This window comes from Hordeum vulgare, chromosome 2H (assembly GCF_904849725.1).
Source record: "Hordeum vulgare subsp. vulgare chromosome 2H, MorexV3_pseudomolecules_assembly, whole genome shotgun sequence".
Classification (NCBI taxonomy): domain Eukaryota; kingdom Viridiplantae; phylum Streptophyta; class Magnoliopsida; order Poales; family Poaceae; genus Hordeum; species Hordeum vulgare.
In genome coordinates, this window is record NC_058519.1 from 69,381,477 (window position 1) to 69,388,449 (window position 6,973).

Genomic DNA, 6,973 nt, shown 5'->3' on the forward strand with positions numbered 1-6,973 from the left:
GGCAGGCGGCGGGGTCCGAGGGCGGCGCTGGCGACGGGGCGCTGCAGGGAGGCGGCGCTGGCGGCGGCTGGCGGCGGCGCCCTCGGGCGCGTGGGACGAGGGCGGCCATGGGAACCCCGGGGAGAGCTGTGGGAGGAGGCAGGAGGGGCGTCGGCCGTTGGATCTTCGATCCGACGGTCGAGATCTGAGGAGAGGGGATCAGATCTGAGAGGAGAGAAAGAGGGGATTAGGGTTGGGCACGGTTTTCGAGGCAGAGGGGGGGGGGCTGGCTGCCTATTTTTTAGGAGGGGGTCTATATATAGGCGGACGAGCGCTCGGTTAACCGGAATTTCGTTCCGGATCCAACCGCGGGGTCGGATTCGGACGATTCCGAACGCGGGTAAGGGTACGCGGCCGTGTAGAGGGGTTTACCGGGGACGAGAGGGAGAGCGGGCGGCGCGACACGAATTTATAAACACCGACAAACGTCCGACGGTAGACCGAATATGGTGCCGCTACGGGCGACCGTTCGGGTACCAGACGGTCTCCGATCACGACGAAATTCGACAGGCGGCCTAGCTATGTCTAATCGCGACCGCGTGCCAAGTTTGACCTCGATCAGAAAGAGTTTTAAACGTGTTTTAAAAACAGGGTTTCGACGGTGCCGCGGGCGCGTGCGAGTGCGGTCGGGCTCGGAACGGACAACTACGGATACCGGCAACTACTAACGGACGCAAGTTTTGAAAACGGGCGGCAACGGAGATGCCGATGCAATGCAGATGATGCGCATGATGCGATGATGATGCGGCAACTGAAAATACCCACACGACGAAAACGGAAAGTAAAGGGGAAGCTTCTGGAACGTCGGCACCGGGCTGTCACAACACTCCTACACTACAAGAGGATCTCGCCCCGAGATCCAAGAATGAAAGGGGGAGAGGATGAGAAAGAACAAAAGGTAAAATTTAGTCGCTTCTTTGACAAACGAGTGAAACGAACGATCCTTGAAGGTTGCAAAGAGACGGGGAATGATATAAGAAAGAAGCAAGAATTGACAGAAAATTTCGGCAGCACTTCGGTAGGAAAATGGGACAGAAAATTCGAAAAGGTAGAAGAAACAGACAATATGCACAACAAACAACTAAGGAAACACCATGATCTTGATAGAACAGCATAATAGACCGAAAAGAGCAACATCACAATGTCTCCGGAACAATAGAATAGGAACTAGCTCATACGGAAGAAGAGAATGACAACTATTAACTCCAATGAACTTGACAAGCATTCTTGCAAGAAGAATTGGATGGAGTTGTTGGAAAAAAACAACAACGAAAGGAACAAGATAGTAGTGGGCTTATGAAAATCATCTCAACAAATATGAGGTGACAACCAACCACTAAAAGAACCAAGGATAGATAACGAGAAACAAGATATGAACAATCTTACACCAAGAGGATACATTGAGAACTGGGATTAATGAGAAGCACCATGATAGCAACAAACCATAGGAAAGGCTTTAGGTGAAATCCAAACCAAGGTAGCTTGATGAGGAAATCATGGGTTGAAATATCTCATGATCATAGAATTTGTGGGTTTAATTATCTCATTCTTGAGAGGAAAACTCTTCGAGGCTCCTACACTAACAAGAAGGCTATAATACCACCTCAAGGAAAAAGGAAGAACAAATGCACCGAAAATGGAAGAGAAAGAATACTTGAGGTACTCCAACAAGAATCTTGAAGAACACTTGAGAATGGATTGAAACCTTGATGAACCACCATGAACGACCTCCGTATACCAATGAACGATGCAACGAAATGAAGGTAGACAAGAATAAGATTATAACCTTACCAAGATTTAGATGAAGCCTCGTAAAGAGATACTTAAGAGAACTTGGAACTCTAGAAAAGAAATATAAGCACACGAGGAAGGAATTGAAACCATGAGCCACTCCGGAAGAAGAATTGAAATCTCTTGGAAGAAGGAAGAACAAGAATAAGAATTATGTTATGCTCATCCTTCATCAAGTTAAACTGATGAGAATCAACGGATCTAGCATACCACTTATTCCTCTTGCAAGAATCTTGAAGACAGAGAGAGATAAGCACCACATGACGCATAATTGAAGGAAGCACCGGTTAGAATTCACAGTTGAATGAAAAACCAAGAATTAATGGAGATACGCGAGAATGAAGAGATCATGATCCACCTAACAGAAAACTTGAACAAAGCACCGGATAATCGAGAGACGAACGAAGAGACAACAATTGAGGAGAATTGAGGATGAAAGCTGAAAGCTGAGAACGAAGAATCTTCTAAAATGATGGCCTTCGGAGGACGAGAAATAAAAACAATTCAGAAATGCACCGGATAGCAAGAAAGGGATACCCATGATTGGAACAAATTCAAGATAATGACACGAAGCTGAGATGACAGTCTTCACAAGAATGGAACAAGACTGAGAGAAACACTCCTTCGAATAGCAAGCTGAGAATGATCGAGAACAAGACCAAGAATTACTGAGACCTCCGGAATAATGAAGAATGCAAGGTTGAGCCAAATATGATAATTAACTCCAATTGATCTTGAAGAATGAATATGACTGATGAAATCATTCATACGTCATAGTTGAAAAGAATTTAAAGATCTCCGGAGATGATTCAAAGAGCCAGGTAAGATCCTAGGAAAGAACCTGTGGGTTATGGGCCCACTCAAAGAAATCACCGTAGAAAAGATTACTAGAAAGATTGATATTGCACCGGTATGAAGGGAACTAGATGAGGTTAGCACCCCGAAATAATTAAAGAATTGAGAACAAGAATTCTGAGATAACTTCAACTCTGCAAATAGAATAGAGAGAAATAACAACAAGAAAATAGACTGATAAAAATTTCCAAGCTAGGAAATAATTACAAGGATGAAAAGGATATGATGAACACGGACAACTGAATTGAATTCACCGGAAAAGAACAAAATGAAGAAATGATGAACTCGACTCCTGAGAATCTTCACAATGAATCACCGGGTAAGAGAGAAAGAACAGACAGCGGAAGCACAATGAAAAGGAAACTCTTGGAAGAAAATTGAATCACTGAAGAAAAAGGGCGGGAGGGCGGGGAAAAACAAAGACAACATGGGACAGATGAGAGAACTCCGGAAGAATTGAGGGAATGATCTGCAAAGATTAGAGAGGATTGAATCCACTTGGAGAGAGACACGCCGGTTGAAAAGAATAGATATAACAAATCCGGTTGACAAGAATTGATATGACAATTGAACGAACCAAAGAATTAAAATTCTCATATAAATACTAGCACACCTTTTAGAAAAGATCTGGAATCACCACTTGATATCGAAGCCACTGAATTACCATATTCCAACAAAACAAAGGGATAAGGCTTATGAAACAAGCCAGAACAAACTCATGAGAAAGATTTCCGTTCGATATTTTCATGGACAGGATCGCACGGGCACAATTTACAGAAGCCATCAAGTGCAAGGCAGTGCACCCGACATACGAAGCGTCCCCGAGTCGTAGCAAGCTACAAGGACTCTTTAAGACACAACGTGTACCGCTGTAAGTCGACCGTGAACAAACGAATCCACTAGATGTCGAACCCCAACCTAACATCATTTATTTGTTGGAAGATTGTCCTATAAGCAACTACTTGAATTCCCACCTATGAATTCCCGAAATATCTGGTCATGCAATCTGGTACACGGATACAAGGAGTAATATCACACAACTCCTATACTAACCCGTCACTTGTATCATATCCGTCAACACACGACCAGAATATCGGACCTTCATCTACAACAGACCCTCGTGATCACAACGATACAAAGTATGGCAGTATCCCCGAACAATCTGCACCAGTACTGGGGACGTCGGGGTTATCTCGCCACTACTAGTATTGAAGCAATTACGAACATCCTTCGTCCTGAGATACTAAGAAATCTGAATGATAACGATGTGTTCGAGAATCCCCTGGAGCTCAACTCCCCGGAAGAAGATCAAGTCAGACAGGAGGCACCAAGACAGAACTTCGTCACATCGGCATCATATAGATTCCAAGAATATCCGCGTGATCCTAAATTTTTTTGAGTGAGAAGAGGAGTAGAGTAAATTATTACGTCAAGATTCCTCACCAGAGCATAGAAGAGGAGAAAAAAGAGTCCTACACTCCGATATATAACTAGACTCAAATCGGTTTTTCACTAGACTCAAATCGGCCAAGTTCGATCAATCAAGGGGGCTCCTAGGTCGGTCCTTGCTCTGATACCAACTTGTCACGCCCAAGATGCGACCCTATCCTCAATTTGGCACGAAGGCCTCGTCAGGGATAGAAGCTCATCTCGTCGTGTCGCAAGAATGGATATCGTTACAAGTACAGGTACTGAAAAGATGAGATATATAAAGAATTGGCTTACACTCGCCACAAGCTACATCAGAGTCACATCAGTACATTACATAAACAACAAGAGTAAGAGCAGGATCCGACTACGGACGAAAACAAACGACAAAAGAAGAACGACGTCCATCCTTGCTACCCTAGGCTGCCGTCCTGGAACCCATCCTAGATCGATGAAGAGGAAGAAGAAGAAGCAACTCCAAATGAACAATCAACGCGCTCGCGTCAAGCAACATTTACCTGTACCTGCAACTGGTGTTGTAGTAATCTGCGAGCCACAGGGGACTCAGCAATCTCATTTCCAAAGGTATCAAGACTAGCAAAGCTTTATGGGTGAGGTAGGGTTAAGTGGTGAGGTTGCAGCAGCGGCTAAGCATATATTTGGTGGCTAACTTACGAGTACAAGAAGTAAGAGGGGAAAGATCTACGCATAACGGACGTGAACTACTCATGATCAAAAGAATGATCCTGAACACCTACCTACGTCAAACATAACCCCACCGTGTCCTCGATCGGAGAAGGAACTCACGAAGGAGACAGTCACAGTTACGCACACAGTTGGCAAGTTTTAATTAAGTTAACTTCAAGTTATCTAGAACCAGTGTTAAACAAAGCTTCCACGTTGCCACATAACCGCGGGCACGGCTTTCCGAAAGATTTAACCCTGCAAGGGTGCTCCAACTAGTCCATCACAAATTACCACAAGCCGCATAGAAATCCTCAATCACGAAGCTCGCGATCTCGTCGGATTCCCTGGTGGAAAACCTCAACTCTGAGATTACCCAAAGCATCACCGGAATCCCGATGCACAAGATATCTCGTCAAAGGTAAAACTAATCCAGCAAGGCCGCCCGACGTGTCGACGATCCCGATAGGAGTCGCGTACCTCGTTCTCAGGACACGACGGATGAGCGATGGTTACCACGCCAAACGCCGAGTTGCCCCGGGTAGCGTTAATAAGCTGCTCTGTTTTGGACCAACACTCATGAGGAGCACTGGCCCGGGGGTTGATTAAATTATCCTTGGGGTCCGGAAAGTCCTATGCAATTTTATTAGGTGATTAGGCATATGTAGTACCAAAGTTGGGCCTTGCCAGACCAGCTTTAATCTAAAACGAATTATCAAGGGGGTCCCCATAACGACCCCGATCGTGTTAGGAGCGCTCATTTATGGAACATAACACCGGTAGCCGAAACTAAGGGGGCAAAGGTGGAACAAAACACCAGGCTAGAAAGGCCGAGCCTTCCACCTTTTACCAAGTATATAGGTGCATTAAGTTAAATAGTATTAATATGGTGATATGACAAGGGACCCATGTTATCAACGCTATCAACAAGTTGGTAACATAGCCAATCAGTGGTTTGCTAGGTCGAACAGGTTGAAGGTAAGCATGGCATTGTTGAGAGGCTGATATGGAAACATATGGTAGGCAACGAGACATAAACGATAGAAGCGATAACTAGCATGGCAATGATAGTAATGGTATCTGGGGAAATGATCATCTTGCCTGAGATCGCGCTTGGAAGAAGAACAACTCCGTGAAGCAGACGAACCGACGTAGTCGAACGGGTCCTCACATCCGACACGCTTGCGGAACTCTATCGATAGGGAGGAAACGGAAACAAGCATCAACACACGATATTCATCACACGATGCACAACACATATGATGCATGAGCTACTGATTACATGCAAGTCACGTCATGACAAATTACACAATCAAACACTACACATTAAGTGAAGTTCAATATGCACGAGTTGCATATTGACGAAACTCCACGTTTATTAGTTAGTTCTATCCCGATTAGATACCCGGCAATATTAATGTTGTTAAACATGCAAGAGGTGAAGCGGAAATTAAACTACCTATCTAGACACTTTAAATGAGGTCGGAAACGACATATAGCATCTCCGAGACGACCTCACATGTTAATTTACAATTCTGTCCAGATCTGATCTAATGCATTTAATTAGTTGTTAAACAGCAAAACAAATAGGTTCACGTGTTTCTACGCGTCAAGGCAAGCAATCTACACATAAGGAACATCTCCAACGGAGCTACGGATCAAAAGACACAAGCACTGCAGGATATGATGGCATGAATGCAAAATGTGTGCAACGGTGGCTACGAGCACTTCAACACATTCAAACAACAAGAGAAAATGAAACTACACGAGACTCTAAGCAAGTTTCATGTAGGACACGACCAAATCGAAGCTACGGTTCAACAACTACAAGCAAAACAAGAAATAACTACAAACTGCCCAAAACAAATACATAGCAACTTCTACGCCTCACAACTCCGGCTACACAACTCCGATAAACTCAAGCAAAGCATGGCATGAAAGAGGGCAAGACGCACTACTACAAACAACTAACAACAGCTAGCATGGCAGCAAGTAGCACTAGGAAAAGAAGACACAAAATTGCACCTCACGCACTATTTCAGACTTAGTGAAAATAACACCTCGTCAAAGTGCAGTTTTCAGCCTGAAGCAATATTGACAGTAGAAAAACCTATAGCTATAGGACTCCAAATGGCACGAAACTTCACAGCATGCTAGAGAAACACAAGGGGTACAA